Source organism: Sciurus vulgaris, assembly GCF_902686455.1.
Source record: "Sciurus vulgaris genome assembly, chromosome: 18".
Lineage (NCBI taxonomy): Eukaryota > Metazoa > Chordata > Mammalia > Rodentia > Sciuridae > Sciurus > Sciurus vulgaris.
This window is the reverse complement of record NC_136479.1, coordinates 3,375,361-3,402,805: the sequence shown is the minus strand read 5'-3', so window position 1 is coordinate 3,402,805 and position 27,445 is coordinate 3,375,361. Positions and strand designations below refer to the sequence as shown.

General features: G+C 42.7%; 1 long non-coding RNA gene across 1 annotated transcript in view; it reads left to right on the top strand.

The window, feature by feature from the left end:
* Positions 1–26,833, top strand: part of LOC306650132 — a 41,046-nt gene extending 14,213 nt beyond the window's left edge. Inside the window, exon 3 of the long non-coding RNA XR_013760811.1 lies at positions 24,032–26,833. This is a non-coding gene — a long non-coding RNA (uncharacterized lncRNA). The remainder of the gene's footprint in view (positions 1–24,031) is intronic.
* The last annotated feature ends 612 nt before the right edge of the window (positions 26,834–27,445 follow it).

Below are 27,445 nucleotides of genomic sequence, written 5' to 3'. Positions count from 1 at the left end.
AAAAACAGGCTTTTTATTTATTTACTTGGTGGTACTAAGGATTGAACCCTCGGGTGCTCTATCACTGAACTACAAACATCTGCAGCCCTTTTTATTTTGAGACAGGCTATTGCTAACTTGCTGAGGCTGGCCTTGAAATTGTGATCCTTTTGCTTCAACCTCCTGAGTGATAGCAGTTATAGGCATGTGCTACTGTGCCCAGCAAATTATTTTTTTATGTGTCATAAGAAAGGTACAGCTGGTCTGAGTCTTTTGAGATGGGTCATGAGATTTTTCAAAAAATTGTGATAAAATGAAGTTTGCTATCTTAACCATTTGTAAGTGTATAGTTCAGTGTTATTAAGTACATTTACATGCTGGAACCATCACCATCAAGCCCTAGATCTATTTTCATCTTGCAAAACTGAAATTCTGTACCCCCTAAACACTAACTCTATTTCTTTTCCTCTGAGCTCCTAGCAGTTGCCATTCTACTTTCTATGTCTGTGAATTTGGCTACTCTAGATACCTTGTATAAGTGGAATCATGATGTATTTGCCATTTTGGGTCTTGATTATCTTACTTAACATAATGTCCTCAAGTTTCATTCATGTTGTGGCATATGTCAGAATTTCTTTCTTTCTTATGGTTGAATAATATTCCTCTATGTTTGTGTCCAATTTTGTTTGTCCGTTTATTCTTGGATGTGAACACTTGGCTGCTTCCATTTTTTGACTGTTGAGAATAATGCTGCTGTGAACATGGGTGGGTATATGAAAACCTCTTAGAGACCCTGCTTTCAATTATTTTGGGTAAATAGCAGAAAGTGAACTTGTTGGATCTTATAACAGTTCTATTTTTAAGTTTTTGAGGAATTGCATAACTGTTTTTTTCACAGCAACTTCATCATTTTACATTCCCACCAACAGGGTGGGAATTTTTTTCAATTTTTTTCCCTGTGTCTTTGCTAATACTTGTTATCATCTGTTTATTTTTATTTATTTATTTTTTGGTGGTGTTGGGGATAGAACCCAGGGCCTCATACATACTAGGCAAGTGTTCTACCACTGAGGCACATTTGCATTTCCCTAGTGGTATGTGATGTCCAGCATCTTTTCTTATGCTTGTTGACCGTTCATTCATATGTGGTCAGGAGATCTTGATGAAAACATCACTGCTGTATGCTGATGGTGTACTCAAAGTGTAAGAAAAGTACGACCAGGACGAAATGCTGTACTGTACATCTACAAAGATGGAAAGACTAGAGGGTGCTTAGAGCTTGCAGGTGGGCAGGGGTGGGCTGGGTAGGGGTTCCTTTAGAGGGTAATGAAATGTTATAAAATTACATGGTGGTAATGGTTACACAACTCTGTGAACATACTGGAAACCACTGAATTATACACTTTATGTTATGTGAAGTGTATCTTCATAAAATTGTCTTAAAATGCTGCCTTTGAAAGAACTAAAATAGTAACAGTGATAATAGCAAATGTTGCCACTTCATTAGCCAACTTCGCTCAGCAGGAGTGAATGTTACACACTTTTGAGTAAGAATTTGCATTCTTACTCAGAATTTTAGTCATCCTCTCTTTCCCTCTACTTTTTCAAATTCATCCTTATATTCAATGTGAGTCTGTTCTATGTGAGTTTTCTTGTTTCTTCTAATCTAGGAGACCTCTCTACTTCATCTGATGGCACAGGTAAACCTCCTTTGGCATTTAGAAACAGAAAGATAGGAAGAGTATGACAGCTTTTGGTGTGTCTGGGCCTCACACCTGAGTCTGAGGCTGATCAGAGAGAGAACACCACCATGGTGGGTCTGATCAGGAATTAATGAGTCACTGCCTGAATTGTGTCATACAGGGCCTTAAAAATGCCCTTCCACTGATTGTGCCTAAATCACTCCCATCCATCTTTGGTGGTGATTGAAGGCCTGCCCTATGGGTTAGTCACTGATTACTAATCCCTTAGCCTATGGTAAGTTTGTGATATCAGTCTAACCAAAACAAGGTTTTAAAGGACAAGAGTCAAGTAAGGTTTTGGTGAACTAAGGAAGAAGAATCCTCACTTGGTGGGACAGCTCTAGATGTGTCACCATGGAGGAAGATGGAATTCTAGTGGGTCTCTAGGCAGCCAGGAAAAGCACCAAGTCCCTGGGCTTTCTCCGATGTACAGATGTTGTACTTTTAGTAGTTGGCTTGTACATGTACAAGGGACTTTCCTGGGACTTTATTCTGCATGTGTCCTACTTAGCAGGTCTCTTCTTGGAAAAACCGGAAGGGTGCCCCCTTGCAGTCTCATTTCCTGGCACAGTAAAAAAGATATGTGACTAAGAAAGCTAGAGAAAAGGTGGCAGATAGTTTAAGACTGGAGGTGCTAGGAACATTATTTTGATAGAGCTTGAGGAAGAGGGTTGTCAAAGTCCTCTTCCAACAATGATATCTCTGTAGATCTTAAGATATTTACCAAGGAGAATATGACCTCTCCATCCCCATCCTTTTCAAGATGAAAAAGTGGTACCAGAGACAGGAAATGACTGGCCCAAGGTTGCATGAATGCTTGTCTCTTACCTGTGTGTTTTTTTTCCAAGTTCCACTCACCCAATTGAGCCTATCAGCAGCTGTTTCTGGAACATCTATTGCTGGGAAGGAGCAAGGCTGCAGGATGCAGGTAGAATGCAGCCCTCTCTGAAGGGCCTTTGTCCCTCCTAACATAACTCTGCCCACATGTTGCTCCTGCAGCTTTCTTTGGAACCATCTCTCCTTGTTGGTGTTCTGCCCTCTCTACTACAGTGCCCCATCCTTCCCATGTCTGCACCATCTGGAGCTTGGGGAAGGCTCTCCATCACTCTGCATGTTCTGCTGAGTGTGGGCCTACACCAACGCAGACTTACTAGGCACAGAGAGTTCTCCTTTTATTTATTTTTGATTGCTTAGGGGAAAAAAGTTGCTTCTCAGGCTTTAGAGTCATAGAACTTAAGTGGTATCAATAAAAAAAAAATTATTTACAGCTGAACTGGGTGGCACACACTTGTAACCCCAATATCTCAGGAGGCTGAGGCAGGAGGATCACAGGTTCAAGGCCAGCCTCAGCGACTTAGTGAGGATCTAAGCACCTTAGAAAGACTCTGTCTCAAAAAAAAAAAAAAAAGAAAAGAAAAAGAAAAAAAAAAAAAGCTGGAGTTGTGACTTAGTAGTTAAGCATCCCTGTGTTTAATCCCTGATACCAAATAAAAAAAAATATTTGCAAAAGCTTCTCCATGGTATTTACTATAGTTCTGTATGTACTGCTTCTCTGCTGACATTTAGTCCCTGGCCTGGATTTGCATTAGATGCTCAAGCCACATAGGACTGTTTGTCCCCAGGTCACATTGCCTGCTTCTCTGCCATCCACCACCCTGATCTGTTCTTAGAGTTCAAGAGTCCTAGAAAGCCCTCCACAGTCTTGGAGGGTCTGGCCTGCACTCACTCCTTGTGCAAAGGGAAGATGCCCCATTCTCCTCTCGTCAACTACATCTTTCTTTTCTTGTTTTCTTTCCTCCTTCATCTCATTCCGTTTCCTTTCCTTTCCATCTTTTCACCTCCATATTTTTTCACCCTTGGGACCAAATGTTATCCAATTACTGTCTATGTGTAATGTTCTATCAAAGATATGGCTGTTTTCTGCATGCAGATATGATAACATTCACTGTCATTTGGACTATCAACTATCTGGTAATGTCTCAGACCAGAAAGCAGCTCCAGAAGTTGGGCCTTTCCCAGGATGGGACTCTATCTTTTTATTTTACTCATGAAACAATGGGAAGGTAAATTTGTTGCCTCTCATCAGGGTGTAACAGGGGCAAGCAGTGCACATTGAATAAAGCAAGAGAAATCCAGGCAAAGGTGTCACTCAGGAGAAATAGGATCAGAGTTCCTCAACCCAGTGCCTTTTCCCTGGGCTTCTCTCTGTGGTGATGAATGTAGGTTTGGTTATGTTTCCACCAGGGACAATGCCCTAACTTTGCTCCTCACCCATCTTTGCCATGAGGCTTCCTGCAGCCAGCCAGGAAAAGCCATCTTTCTTGGTGGCTATTATTTGACTAAGAAAGGACCCAGAGAGAAGATGTGAAAGGAAGCTGTGAAGCAATTGCTGACACACTGCAATCAGGAACTACCTGTCCCAGCCTGTACTCTGTATTCTGGCCATACCCAATTAGCCTATGGCTCCCCAGATCTGCTCCTGCCTCCATTTTGGTAAGTGAAGTTCTCTTTGTTTGGAGTCTACCTCCTGCCACCTCTTTGCCTGGCTAATACCTCCTGTGCTGGGACATGTTTTCGTGTGAGAAGCTGAGTTAGTTGGCTCTCCTCTGTGCTCCTACATTTCCCTCTGCCAGCCTTCATTAAAGCATTTATGTCTTTGTGTTGTGATGGCCTTTGACACTTAAGTATCCCTCACCAGATTCTGGGCTCTCTGAGGGGGGTTGTTGTAGGAATCATTCTCCTAACTTCATTCCAGTCACTCACTGGCTGACTGATTGAATGAATCAATCAGCAGCTAATATGACCACATTCACCAAACAGGCATATGCATTCCATTCCTTAAAATTTCACAGGAAAGTACACTTGCCTGAGGTATGGAGAAGGGGATTATATGGGGCTCAGTGTGAGTTGGTAGTTTCTGATTGCTGCTATAACAAATTGCCACACCCATTTAGTGGTTCAACAAACCCTTTTATTATCTTGCAACTCTGAGGGTCAGAAGTATGAAATGAGTCTCATGGGGCTAAAGGCACAGTGTCTGCAGGCCTGTGTACCTTCTGGAGGTCCCAGGAGAGAAGCCCCTTTCCTTTTCAGGGTCTGGAGGCTGACTGCATTGCTTGTCTTAAGGTCCTTCCTTATATCATTCCAACTTATCAATTTTGCTGTTGTCACGTCTAGCACTTATTCTGATCTCCTGCCTCCCTCTCCCAAGGACTTTTATGACTTTGTTTTGCCTGGATAACGTAATATAATCTCTCATCTCATCATCCCTAGCTTAATTAATTCTGCAAAGTTCCTTTTACCATCTAAGGTGTCACATTCACAGATTCTGGGACTTAGTACCCTGACATTTTGAGAAGACCATTATCTGGCCTGCCACATTTGCAAAATGCTTCCTCTGCGCCTTCTTATCTGTTCTAAATTCTTCCCATCATTCAAGACCCATACTGTCTCCTCCAGGAAATCTTTGAGTGCCCTTTTCCTCATGTGGGGTACTCCTTAGCCTTGGTTCCTGCTGTGGCTCTTGACTGGGAGCACTTCTCTGGTCAAACTGCGCTCTCCTTAGACTGTGCACATTTCCACTTCTATGCTACTCCAAGAGCCTTCCTTCTCTTTGAATGTCCCAGCTTGACCCCTTCCTGTCCTCTCTTCCACAAAGCTCCCTTGACCCCTTGCTCTATAGGCAGAGGCCCTAGAACTTGGTTATCCTTCCACTTTAGCAACTACCACAGTGTATTTCAGTTCTTTGCAGCTTAATCTACAGCCTAGACTGCAAGTGAGCCTTTGAGCATAAGGCCACCTCTGATGAAGTGTTGCATACCACACATTGGCACAGAGCTTGGCACATAACCTGTGTGCACAGAGCATGTGTGCAAGTCTCTCTGCTATTCAAATTTCCATAGTGTTTGTGATCTGTAGGCTCGCGTGGCTCCGTACTCAGTGCCTGCTGACTCAAATGGTCAACAGTTGTTTTCTGCATGTGTCCTGTTGCTCAATCCTATCCTCAAATACATTGGGACAGAGGTCTCCAGTGTGGCACATGGATCTTGCAAACACTAGGAGGTCTACTGGGTTGAAGCAAATGAGCATGCCACCATTGACTTTTTGAACTACATAGTAAGAGGTGTGTTTGACAAAGAGCAAAGTGTTCATTGCTCCAGGATGTCCTGACCCAACTGGTAGCTGTGCCTTCCCTCCCAGCGTTTGAGGCTCTCCACTCCACCGTCCTTCACCTCACCACTCCCTGAAATGGCCTCCCTCTGGTGTGAAACAAATGGTTTTTAAGATGTGAAGTCAGATGTCAATTTATTGATTTACACAGAACTGCCAGGCTACCAGAAAATTTTCTTTCTCTTACAGCAGAAAAATCTACCCTGGAGAACAACTTGGCATTACAAAGTTGCTCAGTTGACAAAGGCTCAGATCATCTCTGATCCTCTGAGAGAGGATGCTCAGCCCAGGGGCCTGTGCAAGAATGGCCAGGCCCAGATAGAATGGGCAAAGCCTGGCAGAGCCCCTTCTTCAGACACTAGGGCTGCAGAATACCTGAGCCGGCTCTGTAGGATGAAGTGTTTCCTGGCTCAGGTGAGGTGAATTGATTGGGACCTTGCTCAGGGAATCAGGGGGTCAAGGGTTGATACCAAGCATAGTTTGGTCTCCACTGAGAGCAGTTGGCAAGAGTCCACTGGGGACACAGTTGGCATTTGTCTTGGGTAATTTTCTAGCCCCCAAATAACCAATGATAAACTTGGTTATTTATACACTTTAACAGGGTAAACTTTATGGTATGTGAAATACATCTCTATAAAACTGTTATTTAAAAAATATAGAACATTATCCTCTCTCTAGAAAGGGCCTTCACACTGTGTCAATCCCCATCCCCTGCAGGTCCTGTGTTTTTCTACATTGATTAGTTGTGTCTGTTCTTCAACTTGAAATACAGTCATATATCACTGAATGACAGGGATGTTCTGAGAAATGCACTTTTAGGCAATTTTATTGTTGTGTGACATCATAAAGTACATGCACAAAAATTAAGCAGCTCTGACCTCCTGGGTGTTATATTATGGGATTACTATTGTGTATGTGGTCTGTGGTTGACTAAAACATCCTTATGTGGTACATCACTGTAATTGGAATTATACATTAAGTACTCATTTGTATAAGGTTTATTCACTCAGCACAACATTTTTGAGATTTGTCCAGGTTGTACTTTCCCCCCAAGTACACAATTTACCAAAGTTTATTTATTTATTTTCTTGTAACTGGACACCTGGCCCATTTCCAGTTTTTTTACTATTATAAATAAAATTTATATGAATATTCTTGTACATTTGAATATTTTGGATATTTGGAATGGAATTGCCAATTCATAGTTCTTTTTATAATTTAATAAAAAAAATAGACTTTTTTCCAAAGCAATTCTTTTTGAGGTTTATACATTTTATTACAAAAATACAGAATACAAAGTTGATTGTGATGGGAGTTGGGAGCCCCAGAGCCAGCTCCAGTCTTGGCAATGCCACTGCCCTCACCCTTCCAACCCTTATAAAAGCCCCTGCCCTCCTTAGGGCCTCTGAATTGGCTTCTGGCAGTTGTACACAATATATAATGTATATATAAAACACAGTCAGGAAAGGCAGGTAGAAATATGAAAGCTGTATAAATGCCTTGTTTCCTTCACTAAATTGTCTTTGGGGAAGGCAAAGTTATTTTACCATATGACTGCCCATCAGCAATCTGAGAGTCCTGATGCCCACATCTCAATAACATTGGGTGTTGTCAATCTGTTTAACTGTAACCATTCTGGCAGATATATAAAAGTTTTAAATTTTGACTAATTCCTGTTTGTTAATTGTTCTTATCATTAATGCTTTCTGTGTTTACCTACATCAAGCTCATAACAACATTCTGTTTTCTCTTAGGTGCTATATAATTTGTCTTTTCCTTTAGGTCTAGGATTTATTTCAGTTAATTTTTTGGTATGATGTAAGGGGTCGAATTCATTTTTTCCTCTTTAGAGACAGGCACTATTTCAATCTTGTTGAAGATTTTCCTTTCTTCATTGGTACCTTTGTTGGAAATCAATGGCCATATATATGTACGTCTATTTCTATTCTCTGTTTTTGGCTCTGTTGTTTCTATTGGTGTATCCTAATGCAACACTAAGCTGTTATAATTTCTGTTGTTTATAGTATGACTTAAAATCCACAAGTATAAGTCATCTAGCTTTGTTCTCTCTCCCCTTCTCTTTCTCTCTCTCTCTCACTCTCTCTCTCTCTCTCTCTCTCTCTCTCTCTCTCTCTTTCTAGGACTGGAGAATGAATCCAGGGATCCTTTACCACTGAGCTATATTCCCACTGTTTTTTATTTTTCATTGTGAAGTAGGGTCTTACTAAGTTGCTGAGGCTGTCCTTTAACTTGGACTCCTTCTGCCTTAGCTTTCCAAGTAGCTGGGATTATATGTGTGTGCCACAGCATCTGGTTAACTTTATTTGGAATATTTTGGCTTTTCTAGGTATTTTTCATTTCCACTTGAATTTTAGTCTACTTGCCAATTTCTCAAAAAAAATTTGATTGGAATTACATTGATTCTACAGATAAGTTTGAGCAAATTGATATCGTAGCAATACTGAGTTTTTCAATCCATGAACATGGTACCTATCGTCATTTATTTCTACTCTTCTTTAATTTCTGTCAATAGTATTTTACATAATTCAGTAAAAATTTGTGTGTCTTTCAGTAAATTTATTCCAGGGTAACATTTTTATCTTAATAGAGAAAACTTGAAGCTCTAGAGGGGTGAGAGTGAAGTTGTAGATAGAAAGACAATGGGGCTGATGTTTGGGGTTAGGGCCCAATCCAGCACCCCTGCATCTAGATATCAGAATCAATCTGACTTTCTCTCTGGAGACATAAGAGCTGAGAAGTCTGTGTTTTCTTACTCTGACCACTGAAGTGTACCACTTCTTAATCCTTTTTGGACCTTGGGTGTTCTACACGTCAGTTACAGGCTGGTTGTGCTCATGGTTCCCTCCCAAGAGAAACTGTGATGCTTCCAGCTCCTGGTGATACTCCTTAGTCTGTTTCCTGAACAGCATCAGCTAGTGGCCTTTGTGAGAGCTTATTATAGACAGCCCTGCCCAGTGGATGGGGAAATGTTCCAGAATCAACCTATACTTGGTAGGGAGAGGAGGGAAGAGGTGGATAGGAAGAGGTAGAGCATGAAAAGAAGCTCAATGAGTTTAATGGCAGAACACTAGAGCAGGGGCCCATGAATGCTTGGTGGCCTACCAGAATGGCCTGCTCTGAGAGATGCCTTGGGTTTCCAATGGGATTCTAGTTACAGCACCTGAGTGGCCTACTCTTCTGGGATTCCTGTTCTTCCCATAAGGCCCAGGTGTTTGACATTTCCAAGACTCTCAGCCATGATTAAAATTTCTTTGTTCCCCCCCCCCCACAAGTATCCTAAAAGTATTGCCCACCCCCTTGCATGCAGTAACTTGAAGGAATGGCTGTTTCTTGCATCCTGGGGTGCAAAGTTAGTATATATGTGACTATCTTTGGGTAGGAGATCCTCAGTTTGAAGTCTTTTGTTTTTTTCCTTGGGTTACTAGGTTATGTTAATGTGTATGTGTGTATACACAAATAACCAGGACTCTATACTTTGTCTTTGTAGTCTTGTCACATGTGCGCAGAGGTCTTCTTGATAATTTGCAGTAGTTCTACCCAAGGCATCCCAAACTAGGGAGAGTCTAAAAGACCTGCCACCAGGAGGACCTGGGAGAACTGGTGCTCTCAGGAGAGATGCTGGTGGGGAGGGGCTGACAAGATTGCCTTAAACAGGCACATTTCTTCAATACCACATAGGGAAAGGAATAAGTTATAAGAAAAATATTTTGGCTTAGTATAAAGAAATTTATCGGGAGCTGTACAAATTCGGAACAGGCTTCCTTGCCTGATTGAGATTTCTGTATCCTGGAATATACAAGTAGATGCTGTCAGGGATTCCTGCATTGGGTAAGGGAATAGGAGGTCTGTCTGGTCCTGCTTCTGACACTTTACTTTAAGCAAGGTAATGCTTTCCTCCCTAGAAAGCCTCTCTTGAGGAGAGGACCCCAAAGAAAGAAAATTTTGAAGGTGAAATTTCAGGAGCAAAGATATTAATGTAGAGATACTGTTTGTGACCAAGGAACTTGCAATTGCCCTAAAATTGTACTGTAACTGGTATAAAGATCAGCCATAAGCATCTCTACCACATGTAAATGCCTTCCCTATTCCTCACCAATCATTTCTTTGGCCAAACTGAGCTCCCTCAAATCAGTTGAGCTAGGCCTCCTGCCTCTGTGCAGCTCTACCCATGAGAAAGTGCCAGAAGGGGTGGCATCAGGACTGGAGGAGAGAGAGGAGGATGTAGGCTGAAAAAGACGCCTGCTCAGGCACTTCAAGAAGAGTGCCCTTCTCTCAGCATCAGCTTGGAGCCAACTTTCCTTCCTTATGACTCATCCATCATTAATTAGGAAAACTGCCTAAGCATTCTTCCTTTTAGTCCAAAGCTTTGCCCATGCTCAAGCTGTTGATGCTGTAGGCATTTTCTCCTTCTTCATTAAGGTTTTAGAGGATGTGTCTTTCCAAGGGCCCTCTTCATGGTTTTTGCAGGTGGAGAAAAGTACCCCTTTCTTGTGCTTTCTGCTGTTCCCACCATGGATGATTCTTCCCAAGATGTAGGCTGGGGGTCCCAAAAAGGAAGCAGTGCATGAGACTAGGGATAAAGAGTGCAGCTCTCCCATCATAACTAAGAGGCCTGGTGGGTAAAGAAGGGATTCTTCAGGCTGGAAGGTCTGAATTTGCTTGCTAGTTCCAATGTGAGTTAGCTCTGTGAGCCTGGCATTGGTTAACTCATTGGAGCCTCGATTTCTGTACCCATGTACATGAGCTGATGGTACTTCTCATACTTGATGGTTGAGATCATTCCATCAGATACTGTAGGTGGAGATGCCTACTTGGTATCAAATAGGAGTTCAACAAATGTTGCCTCCCTTGCTTTGCTTCCCATCCCTTCCTGGGAACTCTGCTTTTCATTACATTCAAAATCTCTTTGGCAGCCATGTAGCAGGCAGTGATGGGTACCAAAGGAGCAGTTTTGTTGGATGGAAAGTCTTGATGCCTTTTAGAACTTCCAGAGAGCTCCAGAGACAGAATGAGTGGCCATGTTCTGCTATTCCAGAGGGTGACTTGAGTGGATATGGACTCCATCTGTTACTTGTCTGCTCACTAGTACCTTGAGTGGTTTAAAGTTCCTCCTGTTATCATTTCCTTTTTTTTTTTTTTTTCCTGTAATCACCTGGAGAAATAGTCTATTATTTTGTAGACCAAGGTGTAGAAAGCTATTTTTAAGGGTGGAGAGAAAGGGTAGGCAGTCCAGGTACTTTGATTACCTCTCATTGAGCGGCACATTGGACTCTAGAAAAAGCAGTTGGCTGGCATTTGGATCAGAGACTTGGTCACTTACCTCTTTTTCATTGGATCAGTGAATACGAGCCCGCCTACAGCAGGAGCTCATCAACGCCTTTTGATGAATCAGTGAATGTCTTTTAGAGATTATATGATTAGACATATGATACTACATGAGTGAACCTTGAGGACATTATCCTATGTAAAATAAGCCAGATGTAGAAGAACAACATCATGTGAGTCTCCCGATGTGGGTGCATAGAGACGGAAAGTGCAGTGTTGGTTGCTGGGGCTGGGGGCAGGGAAGGATGTGAGTTAATGTTTAGTGGGGACAGACTTTCAGTTTGGGTGATGAAGAAGTGCTGGTAATGACTGGTGCTGACGGTTGCACAACAGTGTGCATGTTCTCAATGCTACTGAATTATACACTTAAAAATAGCAAATTTTTAATGTACTTCAACAATGAAAATATTATGTATATAACGTAATGAGTGTCCTAAATGTTTGAAATGATGATGTAATCAATCACTTCTGAAAGGTAATACTGTCAATCAGTATTTGAGAGATGTGGAAGTGTTGCTGGGCTTGTTTGTTTATTCAGCCAGCACTACTGGGTTGCAGACTCCATCGGGCTGCTGAGCTAAGCTTGAGGATATAGAGTCAGTTCCACACTTGCTCTTCCAGAGCCGGGTTCTGAGGGCAAGGTTGAAGAACTGGCCCACGAACCCCTGACACAGGGAGCAAAGCTTGTGCTCGTAGAACAGGGAAAGAGCCAGAGAAGAAACTGATGAATTCTGCCTGGCATTTGGGGCAGGCTTTAGCAGGGTGACAGTGTTAAGGAGGATCTCTAAAGAAGGCAAGGGCACTACTGAGGAAGGCGGGGCCGACCCCCGGACACATATGCAGCCTTGGGGTAGTGTCTGGCCTGCCTGAGCCCTGGCAAGAAACCTGGTGCAGCTCAGGGTGGAGTCTGAGGTGCTGGGTGAGAATGAGACAGAAGGAGGATGTTGGGCGACTTCAGATCCTCCAACCTGGTCCATACCTCAGCCTCCTGGCAGCTGATGATCTTGACTTAGGTTAAACAAAAAGTCACCATAGATCTGTTTTCTCACCAATAAATAGAGATAATGTTTCTTCTCAGGCCAAAAGTTTGTATAAAGTGTTTTACTGAGGTATATCCATATCTGCATCCATCTCTATATTGATAGGTTTCTGTCTGTGTCTATGTTTACACACACACACACACACACACAGAGAGAGAGAGAGAGAGAGAGAGAGAGAGAGAGAGAGAGAGAGAGAGAGAGAGAGAGAGAGAGAGAGAGAGAGAGGGGACAGAGCAGGAGGACTCTGAAGGTTTAGAAATAAATCTTGATTATTTATGGTTTTCATGTCTGTTTTTCGATGAAGGTGTTTTGGCTCTGGGAAGTGGTGACAGCATCTTGGCTGTGTCTGGTGACTCGCATCTCCCCAGCCTAGCCTCTTTGTCAGAGTATTGCTGGGAGTGTGGGGCCCAGGGCAGAGGATCTGGGTGGGTCCTGGGGGTGTCAGTGAGGGTGGGTGTCAGGTTGTGGAAGCCTGAGGTTGGTTTTTTATTGATCACTGTTGTTGGGCCGTAGGCAGAGTTCCAGTCTTTTGGGTGGCCCAGTTTGCTGTGTTGCTACAGAGACGGCACTGTCTAAGCACACACCCATCCTCCTACTTCCTGGACAAACAGTTTGGGAGGCAATAGGGTCATTTTAATGAATGATGTTGCATTCACACACACAAGTGTGGGTGGTTTATATGTGGTAGAACCCAAAGTATGATTTGCTCAAGAACAGCCAGCGGTAGGGCCTGTGAAGGTACTGCCATACATTTCTGTGAGCCATTGAGATTTCAGCTTGAGTCACTTTGTCCAATTCCGTGGTCACCATCAGCGCAGCAGGAAGGCTGAATGGGGGTGGGGGTGTAGCAATTTATTGGAGTCTTAGAAGGAGAGAGGAAGTCAACCCAGAAAGAGTAATGGAGTGCCTTTGAATTCTGCTAGTAATTATTGTAGCTAACACTTATTGAGCACTTACTGTATGCCAGGGACTATACAAAGCATTTTATATCTATCCATTTATATATATATATATATATATATATACATATATATGCATATATATGTATATTTTGATATATATATATTTAGTTGTTGATGGATCTTTATTTCTTTTATTTATATGTGGTGCTGAGACTTGAACCCAGTGCCTCACACATGCTAGGCAAGTGCTCTGCCACTGAGCCACAGCCCCAGCCCGATATATATATTTTTTGATGAAAAAATTCTATCTTTACTTTTATTAACTCCTAGCAGATCTGTAGCCCATCCTTCAATTTCAAGCATGGCAACAGGCCATGATATTATCTGAGGGTTGTGACTTTGTCACCCTCGATATCACAGTTACTGAATCAAAGAGGACAGATGTTGGAATCAAATGATAAGATCTACTTTGGTTATCACAAGATATGGGAACAGAAATGGCTTTTTTTTTTTTTCATTGCTTTATGAGCTGTGTCAGCATAACTAGTGAGGGAAGATGCCTGGCGTGCTGCCAAAGAGCCCATATGAATGACATTTTCAGGTTCTCATTGGTGGAAATTTCCACAGCTGAGTCTTCAGGCTGAAAGGTCAATTTATTGGACTCAGATGAGACCTGAAAGGGGCTCTGATTAATAGTCAGTCTTATTTACTTTTCTGTTTGCTTTTTTTTCCTTCTCCATTCATTCCCTCCTTTCTCATAGAGCTGTAGTTCACTTGCCATGTATGTGATTCTGTGGGCTTCAGCACATATTCAGAGGTGTTATGGTTATCTAATGATAACCATATCATTAGACAACCATATCATTAGATATCATGGTTATCTAATTCCAGAACATTTTCATCACTCCAAGGAGACCCCTTAGCATTGACACCACACTCCCACCTGGCAATCACAAATCTACTTTCTGGTTCATGATGCTTGTGGTTTTCAGTGTCTTGCACTGCTTTCCTCTGCATATTCTCTTTAAAGGAAAGCATTGTCAAAGCACCTTTTCTAGAGAGGAATATTTTGACTGACAACCTTCTTTGTCATTGTCATCACCTATGACTTATGAGAATTCTCGAGTCAGAGTTCGCATGAACAATGATTTTCATCCAGCTGCTACACCTTAATTTCACTTTAGCACCTTGCCTAGCCCAGGAAAAGTCACATGCTGGGTCATACCCCTTAGCTGTGCTCTCTAGGGTTCAGAGTTGATGTAAATTAAACATGTATCAGTCTGGGATGCATATGAATTCAAGTTGCCAAAAGCTCTACTTTAGAGGCTGATGCCAGTAAAGAATTCTTTCTTAATGTGCAGCAAAAAGTTCACAGCTGGGCACTCTGGGGCGGGTTTTGAGGCCAACCATGACATCAGGAACCCAGGCTTTTTCCATTTTTCTGTTCCTCTTAGATGAACCACTATTCTCAAGCCTCTTGTCTCATGTTTGCAAGGTGATGTCTGCATCTCTAGATGTCACGTTTATGTTCCAGGCAGGGAGAAGGAGGAAGGCTGAGCAGATAAAGGACTTCCCCTTAGCAAGTCCTTATCTTCTTGGTCCAGGGGTGGAAGCTCTTCCCAGCGCCTGGATAAGCCACCAACAGTTATCTGGTTTACATAAACTATATTATTTAATCCTTATTTTAACCCTCTCATGTAGGTAAGGTCGTATTTCTCTGTCTTACAGATGAGGAAATTTAGATCAAAGAATTCATGGCATTTGCTCAAGGTCGCACAGTAAATGGCAGAGCTCAGACTGATAATGATAACATAGTGCATTTTCTAGCCTATGATCATCATTATGCACAAAGCATTTTCTCATTCACTTTTTATTTTGGGTCCAACAAAACTCTGTGAGATGAGCAAGGCAAGTATTAGAATACCCTCATTTTCCAGGACAGGAGTTAGGGAGCCAGACAGGTAAATTATGGCTTGCCTGAGGCACCCCACTGGCAACTCTCAGAGCAGTGTGCAATCTCAGGTCTAATGTCCAGTTGTCTGGCTGCTGGATGGGTGTGGTTGAGGAGGGTCAAGTCACTGAGGGAGACAGCTGCACAAGGAGCAAAGGCACGGATCGTTCATGCTTCAGTGGCTTTTTTAAAAAATATTTTTATTAGTTTTTGATGGACCTTTATTTTATTTACTTTTTTATATGTGGTGCTGAGAATCAAATCCAGTGCCTCACACATGCTAGGCAAGTGCTCTACCAACGGGGTAGCTTTTGGTGGCTCTTCTGTCCTGTCCCCTTCAGGGGTGGGAAGCGTGTTTGGGGTGGGTGAGTGCCAACACCCATGGTCACTCATCCTCACGCACAGTGGTGGTCTGCCTTGCCCTTCCCAGATGACTGGTCTCTTGCCTTTTCCATGTGTATTTTCTGGCCTTGCTTCCAGATAGGCATCTGCTGGCTGAAGGGAAACTTTCTAGACTGAAAGTCAGACTTTGTCTCTAGTGTTATCTTCCTCTCCTGGAACACAGGTGGTGCCAAGAAAGGGAACTCTTTTTTTTTTTTTTTTTTTTTTTTATTTTATTTTGTTTTTTAGTTGTAGGTGGACACAATACCTTTATTTATTTATTTTTTTATGTGGTGTTGAGGATTGAACCCAGTGCTCCATGTATGCCAGGCGAGCGCCCTACCACTGAACCACGACCCCAGCCCCGAAAGGGAACTCTTGATAGCCCAGCATGATCACAGGCAAAAGAAGAGATAGCAAGACAAGACCCACATTCAAGTACATTTTCTCTTGGTCTTGGTGAGATTAAATATGTTTAGAAAACAGAAAGAAAAAAAAAATCCCACTCATTCATTTTCCTAAAGCCCATGTTTATCATGATGAGCATGAATTAGAGCTTGGATCTTGGTATCTGGGTCTGGGAGTCTGGGCAAATTCTATGACTGATTTATAGCTGTGCAGACCCAGGAAGGCTCACATACAGCCCACTCATGAGCACAGTGGATACAAATATGTCCATTTAAAAATAAAACTCTCTTGGGGTCGGGGATTTAGCTCAGTGGCAGAGTGCTTGCCTTGCACACGCAAGGCCCTGAGTTCAGTCCTTGGCCCTGAAAAAAAAAAAAGTCTAAAAAAAAAAAAAACAAAAAAAACCAACTCTGATGTTTTGTTGTGTTACATAGAAAATATTGATAATAATAAATATTGATAATAAATATTGATAACCGATATATATGACATATTCTTAATTACCAGCCTTACCTCCATCTTCACTATGAGGCAAAGCAGGGGCCTATCTTGGCCCATTAGGGCTGCTATTACAAATACCACAGACTGGGTCCTTTATGTAATGGGGATTTCTTCCTCAGTCCTGAGGCTAAGAAGTCCAAGATCAAGGGGCTGCCAGATTCGGTGTCTGCTGAGGAGTCACTTCTAGGTTCCAGGTAGAGAGGCAGAACAGCTCTTTAGGGCCTCTTTTGTAAGGGCACTGATCCCAATCAGGAGGACTTTGCCCCAGTGACCTAATCACCCCCCTCCTCCCCCGAAGGCCTTACTTACTAACACTGTCACCTTGGGGTTTAGGATTTCAACATAAGGATTTTGGTGACACAAATATTCAGACCACAGCAGCACTCAATAAATGATTTATTGGATAATTCTGGGAGACAAACTGACTTAATGAATTGATCACTGGGATTCTGACACCACAATGAGAAACACAACTTAAAAATGTACTGTATATTCTGCAGTTATTCTGAGAGTCAAAATTATGTTTGAAAACAAACCATTGTCAAAGCAGTGTTGAAAATGAGGAGCTGAGGCCTGACTTTAAATCTGCTTTCATTAAGGAAACCCCATATGGTAGTCATTACTTTCTCACTTGTACCAGTGATCTCACAACGTGGACAGTACTGGCTGTTGACATCAGTGAGCTACTTGCTTGCTGGGTCCCAGTCTGTGTTTTTTGTTTGTTTGTTTGTTTTGTTTTGTTTTGGCAGTGCTGGGGTTTGAACCCAGGGCCTCATGCATAACAATCAGTTTTTGGCCAGTGCAAATCAAGGGACTGCCTGAGGGAGTAGCTACACAGACATGGTGTGATTAGCAGGTCTCTGCAGTATATGGCTCAAGGAGGCCAATATTCAGATGTTTGAAGCTGGCTCACTTTCATACCTATAATGGAAGCACCCAGGATAGAGTCACCTTTCTGTCTGTCAACCAATAATGAAAGTGTTTTGAAAACACCATGTGCCTGCTGTCAGGACAGACACTGCACAATAAGCTACATAATTCTCGAGCATTTTCTCTTGCATCCCTGAGCCATCTTCATTTCACTAAGTGGCAGACAGGGTCAGTGTTGTTATCCCCATCTTCAAGTGTGGTGATGTGACTCTCCCAAGATAATTCAGGGAGTAAGAATAGTGGAGCAGAGCAAGGATCCACCCCTTGGATTTCCATCGGCAATGTTGTCAGCATGCATTCAATTTCCAAGGCATATTACTGAAGCCCAGAGATGGTGGTGGTAAGGTTCAACCTGTCTCAAAACAAAAGTTAGGCTAGGGAGAGGGGGGCCTGGATAAGCCCAGTGCAAGCTGGAGGCTTAAGGGACCTCATCGCTCTAACACCAGGGTGGCAAACATCAGGCACTTTCCCCTTCCTCACTTCTTTTCCAAGCACAATGGATTGGTTGTCACTATGTTATCTTTCCAAATCAAGAAAAGATGGTGGGATCAAATGAATTGAGGACTTGGAATCAGGTGCTACTGGCTCTAGCTTCACCATGCTCTGGTGGGTGACCTCAAGTCTATTTTTTTCTTTGTAAAATTAGGGGACCAACTTGTGAGCACTAGCATTCACCTTTTCTTATTTTTCCAGTTTTCCAACATTTGAAATATTTAATATATTCAGAAGTGTATATACACACATATAGTTTGTAAGCTCATTCTACCTCTACATGTGTGTATATATTTATATATATACATACTTATGTGTATGTATATATATATATATATACACACCATTTATAAATTGTGTCCAACTTGTATAGATTTTACTTGCCTTTTTCTGTTAAGACTGTGTCAATGAATTTTATCTCTGAAGATGGGCATAAATGCATTTCATTCTTACAGCTAATATAGCATACAGTCTTAGGAATATGCCACATTTTATCTATCCATTCTCCTGCAATGGACTTTCGATGTGTTTACCTGTTTTTGCAATTGTCTACTCTTAGAATTATTCCTGTGCTTGTGTCCTGGTGCACATTGGTGAGAATATCTCTGGGATATAGTCTTAGGAATGGATCCACTCAGCTTTAGGATATATGCATCTCCAACTTCCCTAGATACAGCAAAATCATTTTCCAGAAAGTTTGTACAATTTATTCTCCCACCAGTGGAGTATAAGACATTGTGTTGTTCCTGGCTTCTTGCCTACACATGGGATTGTCAGATTGTGGTCTGTGCTATGTCAGGTTTTCAGATATCTGGGTTTGTTTCTAGATTCTCCGCCCTATTCTTTGTTTATCACTATTCTTATACCTTGTATCTTGATGACCTAATAGGCCTTGGCATTTGCTAGGGCAAGCTCCCCTTCTTGATCTTGGTGGGGAGGACCTCCCTCAGCTTTCCAGCCTTCCGGCTGCTCAGGTCAGTAACGGTGGGTGGAGTCATCTTGACTTCTCTCTTACACATTTCCCACCTGATCCATTAGCATACTCTATTGGCTCTATTTTTGCATAAGCTGACAACTTTACCCAGTGGGCACTAAACTTGACCAAGCTGCTACATTTCACACCTGGGCTATCAGGGCTATGGAAGGGCCTCTGTACTGGTTTCTGTGCATTTTGCCTCTGCCCTCTTAGAATCTATGCTTAGCTCAGGAGGTGGAACCACTCTTTAAAAGCTTAAGGCAAGCCGTGAGTTCTGTGCTTGGAGTGCTTCAGATTTCCATTCTGCTCAGAGGAAGATCTCAAGTCCTACAGGAGTGTATGCTGAGTTTGTCCCCTGTTCCTCCTCACCCTCTTACTCCATTTCAGCCACCTGGGTTCCTAACCATTAGTGGTACGTGAGGCAGGCTCCATTTAAAAAAATCCCCTCAGCCCTGACTCTTCCCTCTGCTTAGAGTGTCATCTCCCCACTTGGTTCACACTCTCTCCTCCTCCAAGTGTTTGCCCCAAAGCTTCCTTCTCCATGAGACCACCCTGATCACCCTGTTTAAAATGGAAACAACCCTCAGCCCGCACTCCTCATTTGCAAACTCAGAGTTGCCATTCTGTGAATCAGGACGGGTACTGCCTGAGCTCGCACAGCTATCCCGCTTCTGGCTTTATCCTTCTGCACAGCACTGGTCACCTCTGAACAGCCTGCACAGGTATTTTGTTTGTTTTTTTATCAGCTGTTCCTTTCCCATCTGCAACTTGAATGGAAGCTCCATCAGGATGGGGATCTTGTCGTTGTCATTGTTTCAGGTTTTTTTTCTTATGCAGTATCACCAATGTCAGAAAAGAGCCTTGCATGTCACAGGTGCTTGATTTGTGGATGAAAAACTGACAATTTTGTTTCTTTGTTTTCAGTCTTACACTTTTAATTTCCCTCATATTATTACACCTACTGGAACATCCCAAATATTGTTGAATTGAAGGAGTGAAAGTCATCATTTCTTTTCTGTTCCTAAGTTCTGAGGGCTGCTTTTCACATTTCACCATTATGTGCTAGGTTTGCTAGGTACTTTTCTTTTATTAGAGTAGGGAAGTTCCATTTTACTCCTAATTTGCTGAAAAAATTTTAAAAAGTATTGATAGTTGTCAAATTTTATTGAAATGTTCTGCATTTATGTTCTGATTATCATGTCTTCTCTGTTAGTGTGATAATGTGGTTAAATTGGTAGATTTTCTGACGTGAAGCCAACCTTGCATTTCTGGAATGCCCCAGTTGGTCATGAGGGAAAACGTAAGCTGAGCAGGGCAGCCTCACCTAGCTGAGGAGCTAGGGATCCAGGGAGGCCAAAGCAGGTGGGATTTGCAGAGCAGAGTCCTGGAGAGGAAGATCCCATGCAGAGGAAGAGCTCCAAAAAACTGGAGAACACTTAAACAGCTTACAGAGCACTAAGCCACCTATGCCCAGGGTGAATGAAATTCCATGAGGCTGGTCAAGGGATAGCAGGAGAACTGTCAACTGAACTATTCCTAGAGCCTAAGAGGGCAGGGGAACATTTGAGTCCTGACCAATTGGAGTGGAAGGTCCTTGTTGAGTATGTATGGCTTCCACAGAGACCGTAGATGGTCTCCTTCAGTGGTTAGATCACTTCTAGAGTAAAGACTATTGAAGACCTGTCCAAACAGAGCTTAAGACAAACTTTGAAAGAATCAGCATAATATTTAAGTAACCTAACTGCTTGTTAGAACAAAATCTAACACTCTCAAAAAAGTCCAATATGAAATAATTAACAGTATAGACTTCACCATGTTCAATAAAAAACATTTGACAGCAGAACAGGCAGTAAGATGCAACCATAATCAGGAGCAAATTAGTCATTACAAACAGACTTAAATGACAGGTGATGTCATAAAAAGACAAGGACTTTAAAAAAACCTATTTAAAGATGCTGAAAGACAGAAGGGAAATCACATGTGAAGAGAGAAGTGAAAAATGTTTAAAAATTAAGCAAATGGATCTTCTAGAGATAAAAATTTCAGTGGGTAAAATGAAAGTTTCACCAGATAGAATTAATAACCCATTAAACACAAAAGATCATATTGGTGAACTTGAAAACAGTGATGAACACTATCCACATTAAGGCACAAAAAGAAAAGAAGATCAGATCCTCTCTGACTTGTGTGGCAATATGAAGCAGAATTTGTAATTGTGAGTGATCAAAGTTTGAGAAAGAGGAAGGCCAGGACAGAAATATATTTGAAGAGGTTAATTGCCAAAATTTTTTCCAATTTGATGAAAACTTTAAACTCACAGATTCAAGACACTCAAAGAACCTCAAGTAGAATGAACATAAGGAAAATCTTACTGAGAAACATCATAAGCAAATTGCTAAAATCCAGTACAAAGAGAAGGCTTTACAAGTTTCAGAGGAAAAACTAGGCACCATGATACACGCCTATAATCCCAGCCACTCTGGAGGCTGAGGCAGGAGGAACACAAGTTCAAGGCCAGCCTCAGAACTTAGTGAGATTCTCAGCAACTTAGCAAGACTTGGTCTCAAAAAGTAAAAAGCTCTGTGAATGTAGCTCAGAGCTAAAGCACTTCTGGGTTCAATCTTTGGAATCTCCCAAAATTTTTCTTTAAAAGATAATCAACTGTTGCCAGGCACAGTGTTGCTCACCTGTAATCTCAACAATGTGGGAGGCTGAGGCAGGAGGATTGAAAGTTTGAGGCCAGTTTCTGAAACTTAGCGAGACACTATCTCAAAAAACAGAAAGGAGCTAGAGATGTAGCTCAGTGGTTTAGTGCCCCTGGGTTCAACCTTCAGTACTCGTCTCCTGACACACAAAAATAATTGACTGTTTAGAGCAAAATCAACATTATATTGTTGGGGTTATGACATATCTAGGAGTGAAATATATGACAACTATGGTGTGAAGAAGGGAAAATAAGAAGCCAGCATTTCCTCGACTCTTGCAAGTTGACTCGGCCTTTTACCTGTGTTCTAGCCAAGGGCTCAGGGGCTCTTAAGACAGGGCCTGCTTCTCCTTACCTCCTCTTTCCCACCTGGAATTCTGGCTGGAGCTTCAGCAGCTCAGTCTTGGGCAAAAGGGTGTCCTTTGCACCTTGGACCCTAATTTTTCTTTTCCTTGGGCAAAGAAAATGCAACAAGATCTAAGGAACCTGGTTCTCTGGCCTCATGGATCACCAGGCCAGCCCTGAACTGAGCCTTGTGGATATTCTGGCATTGAGAAAAAGAATGTATCTTGTTAAGCCACTTTTTTGTTTTGTTTGGGCATTGGGGATTGAACTCAGGGTCACTTGACTACTGAGTCACATCCGCAGCCCTGTTTTGTATTTTATTTAGAGACAGGGTCTCACTGAGTTGCTTATTGCCTCGAATTTGCTGAATCTGGCTTTGAACTCCTCCTGCCTGGGCCTCCTGTGCCACTGGGATTATGGGTGTGCACCACTACACCTTGCAAGCCTCTTTTTTTTTTTTTTTTTTTTTTAAGTTTTCTTTAACCTGGGGCTGAACCCATTTACTTTTTTAGATAAGTAAAATCATTTATTAATCATTTATAGTTGTGAATACTAGAAAAAAATTTCCAATAATCCTTAAGACTAAACAAATTACATCATAGCTGATTCCAGTTCTAATTAATATGGCTAGCTATTTGAAAGAGTTATTTAGTTGGTAAAACTCTGACAAGATAGTGTAAAGAAGAAGTCAGTAATGGTGGTGTACACCTATAATTCCAGCTACTTGGGAGGCTGAGGCAGGAGGAGATCACAAGTTAGAGATCAGCCTGGACAACTGAGTGAGACCCTGTCTGAAGTTTAAAAAGAAAAAAGGTCTGGGGATGTAACTCAGTAGTAGAGTGCTTGCCTAGCATGTGTAAGGTTCTGAGTTCACACCCTAGCACTACAAAAAGAAAAATAAATTTAAAAAAGAAGAGAATACTCAAATAAATACTATATATATTTAAATAGGGACTGTTAGGAAACACCCTGGCCTGCTGTATAAGAACCAGTATCAAGGTGTTGTGGGACTAAAGAAGGGATGAAAGCAGAACCAGGATTGCAGAGTGGAATTTATTTGGTCCGTACTGACAGAAGCATGGTCCTGGGTGGCAGCAAGACCAGTGGATCTCTGTGATGTGGGTCAGAAGGAGGGGGCTTATCAGTGGTTAGTACAAATGTGCCTTTGTCTAGGGTGGAATGTACCTGGTTTATCTCAAGCTAGTATCAAAGACTTCAGGCACATTCCTGGCATTGAAAGTGTCAGGGTCTGGTTGTAAAGCTTCGCAAACTAATCTAGTGCCTTTGTTTATCTATAGTATGTTAGGAAACTATGCAGGGGAAATCCACCAGGTTTTCTCAGGGGTAATCATGGCAGTTATGACTCAGGTGGATCTGTACAGGAATATAATCATAAATGCAACTGAGATTATAAAGATCATAAGAGAATATGAAAGACTTTCTTTCAGCAACCTTCCATATTCAGAAAAAATGATTATATTTCTAGAAAAACATCACTTAGCATTAAGTCAAGAAAAAGCACACATGAAACAGTGGTTTGTGCACCTATGCCTATAGTTGCTTGTAGCAGCATTATTGACAACCAAAAGGTAAGAATACTCCAAATGTTTCCTGATGCAGGACTGGATAAACAAAATATAGAAGGTATATACATATACTTGACTCTTGTTTAGCCTAAAAAAGGAATGAAATTCTGTGGACTTGGTGGTGTATACCTGTAATCCCAGCACTTGAGAGACTGAAGCAGGAGGATCAGTTGAGCTCAGGAATTCAGAACCAGGCTGGGCAACCTAGTGAGACCCCATCGTGTGCCACAAAAAAAAGGGAATGAAATTCTGACATGTGCTACAATGTGGATGTGCTGAGTGAACTAGACCAGACAGAGAAGTATAAATATGGAATCATTCACTGGTATGTTTCTAGAATGGTCAAATTCATTTAGAGAGAAAAAGTCCTGGTTACCAGGGACTGGTTGGGGAGGACATTAGGAGTTAGTGTTTAATGGGTACAGAGTTTCCATTTGGGAGAGTGAAAATGTTCTGGATATGGGATGGTGATTGTCCAACAATGTGAACATAATGCCACTTGAACTGCTTAGCAATAGTTAAAATGGTAAATTTTATATTATATATATTTTACCTCAATTTTTTTTTTTTCTTTTTAGGTGTTTGGAGCAGGAGGATTGTTCACCATAGTCAGACCTCCATTCTGCTAGAAATGGGACACTGGCCCTGACATTCTAAAACACTAGGCTGATGATTCCTGTCCTTGTCCTGTTTTGGCATTTGGAAGAAAGAATGGGTGAAAATATAGAACTGGAGAGCAGCCACCCTTTAGGAAGAACAGGCATAACCTGCTGCCTGCACAAAGCCTGTTTTTAAAGAGGAAAGATGCTCCTAGTTACTGACTTTGTGTCTAGGGAGGCCTGGCCATTTCCTCAAGGGAGCCAGCCAGGGACTTCTGTTAGGCTGCTCTGTGTGAGTCAGGCTTACTGAGCAAGATCAGCTCTTGGACTTCTGCAGGGGCAACATCTCATCCACTTGATCCCAGGTTTGTGAGCAGGGTTGCTGGACACAGCCAGTTCCCACTGCCCACCTCACAGGACCTTCTGTCTGCAGGATGCTGCTCTCTCATGACAGCTGTACCCTCAGATCACCAGAGACTCAAAAATGTACCAGGAATTCACTTTGCAGCACAGCACGTTTCAGGTCCCTGTGTAGGGTGGCCACACCCAGATTCCAAAGGAGAATCTCAGCAGCCCTGGCTCCTCCTGTGGGCCTTCCCCAGCTCCTCAGGTGTGTCTGCCTCGTGACTGAGCCATGGTGCTGTCAGGCAGGGATGTGGCCTACTTCTGCGGTTGTGCATGACATCCTTTGTCCCAGGTAAGAGGTAGCTTTCTTTTTCATCTGAAGCATGTTTCCGTGACTATCCTGGTTCTACGGAAGAACCAGGGAGTCTGCACAATTGGTGCTGTGCACCATCCCTCTTGTGAGCTCCAGGAACCCATACTCTGCCTCAAGAATCTTCTAAGGCTCCCCTTTGGCTTCTGAGCCTCCTCTCAACCTATCTGTCTTGTTTAATTTCCTGATATTGCCTCTTGTGACCCTGTGTATTGCAACTTCACTGGCCTGCTTGATCTCCACAGCACAGCCCACATGCTTGGACTTCTCCCTAGGACGTTTGTCCTTGTGGCCCCTGACCACAAATCTTGCTATGTTAGAATTATCCAGACAAACAGAACCAGTAGGATGTATAGATAGATAGATCTATATTGACCTGTCCACTCATCTATCCCTATCTATCGATCAATCGATCAATTTGTTTTAGGGAATTGGCTCACATGATTGTGGAGACTGGCAAGTCCTAACTCTATAGGACAGCACAGTGGGCTGGAGCCCCAGGAAAGAGTTGATGTTGCAGTCTTGAGTTTGAAGGCTGTCTGGAGGCAGAATCCCTCCTGCCTCTGGTAACCTGTCTTCTCTCTGAAGGCCTTTAACTGATTGGATGAGGCCCACCTACCTTATGGAGGTTGACCTGCTTTACTCAAAGTACACTGATTTAAGTGTTAATTACATCTAAAAAATACTCCCCCAGCAGCATCTGGACTGGTGTTTGACCAAAGAACCAGGTTGCACAGTCTGCACACATTGACATAGAATTAACCATCACACCCTCTTTCTCCAATGTGACTGGTTCCTATTAAATGGCATTAATTGAGTATTTACTCCATACCAGGTACTGTGTTAGGTGCTTTCTTCAGCTAATTTGATCCAATTCTCATTATAGTCCTATGATTTGGGTTCTATTTTGACCCTAAGTTTAGAGAGAAGAGAGCTAAGGTTGAGAGAAGTTCAATAATTAGCCCAAGGTTGCAGAGCAAGCTGAGGAACTGGGGTTTGAGGCCTGTCAGTTCCAATGCAGTGTCTATTGCTTTGGCTGCACAGAGTTCTGCTGCCTCTTTTGGAATCCCTGGAGGCTCTGCCCACTTCCTAACCCCTACCTCATGGCACTGTTGTCTTTTGCAGGTCTTGGAGGCATCTCCCCTCATTCACCCATGTCTTACCCCCTTTCCCTACTTGGTGGGAGCAGATAGTGTGTTTTTTGACTAAGAATGGAGTCCAGCATTGTGTAGGGCCAGGTCTCTCTGACTGCCCTCTGGCCATGTCCCTGCTCCAGCAGCTAGGTACCTCTATGTGGCCATTGTCCCTGACTTGGCACTGTGACCACAGGTTCCTCAGCCCTTCCATTCTCCCCTGATAACAAATGGGGAGGAAGCCTGGCTCTGGCCTGAGGAGTCAGACAAGGTTAGCACCAGCAGGCACAGTGGCCTGTCTACAGCAGAGGCCATTAACATAATCTCTGTCCTGTCAGGATACTTAAGCAGCTCAGGAATGCGATTTCAGCCCTGTCCTAGCAACTGCTGCCTGAGCTCTCCAGGCTTAGATTTCCTTCCCCATAAGCCTCGCCAACCACTGATTTTAGTCTTGTGTGGCCATGTGTTACACTCACTGGCTTCCCTGGGAGCCAGCATACTGGCCTTTTTCCCCAACCTTGGCCCCAGGAGATGGGGGCTGCTTTCCCACTGTCTGCCTGTCCCTGGCCTGGCCTGAGGAATGGGAGACACTGTGGGCTAAGCCTTTCTTGCAGTAGCTGGATAACCCATCCCTGATATCTGTGAATATGACCTTACTTGGAAAAGAGGTGTTTGTGGATGCACTTAGCCTGATGATCTGGAGATGGAATTTCCTGGGTGGGCCCTAAATCCAATGATAGCTGTCCTTTAAAAAGTGAGGCAGAGGGAGCTCAGAGACCCTGAATCAGAGTAGCGTGAGTACGCCCAAAGAGGCACAGATGAAGTTATGCAGCCCAGGTCAAAAAAAGCCAAGGGGCTGGGGAGATAGCTCAGTCAGTAGAGTGCTTACCTTGTAAGCACAAGGCCCTGGGTTCGATTCCCCAGCACGCCCCCCCCCAAAAAATAAAATAAAAATAAAAAATAAAAAAAGCCAAGAGTCTCCAGAAGCTCAAAGAACCAGGGAAGGATCCTTCACAGAGCCTGCAGAGGGGGTTCTCTCCTAGAACCTGTTAATACCTTGATCTTGGACTTCTGGCTCCAGAGCTGTGAGAGAATACACTTGTTATTGTAAGTCATCAAACTTGTGGCTATTTGTTACAGTAGCCTTAAGGAATTAACACATTCCCCAATCATGGGTCTGGGTTCTGGGTTCTGGGTTCTGGGTTCTGGAGGAGCAAGATCTGCTCAGTTCTGGGAAGCCTGGGTCTAGCCAGTCTGTTGTCAGGCTGTGTAGCACCTTGAATGTACCAGGTACCTAGTAAAAATGAGTAGAAAAATGAACTGGACAGAACAGAAGGCAGCCTTCAAGGACACACCAGATTTCAAATCCTTCCTCTAGTATTTATTGGCTAAACACTGAATCCCATAAAAAGTGATGGAAGGATCAAAGGAAATAATACATGGAAAATGCCCAGGACAGAATAAACAACTGTGAATGGGAGTTATTACTATCAGGATAAAGCAGAGAACCCTGGGCTAGGAAACCTGGAATTCTTACCTGCCTCT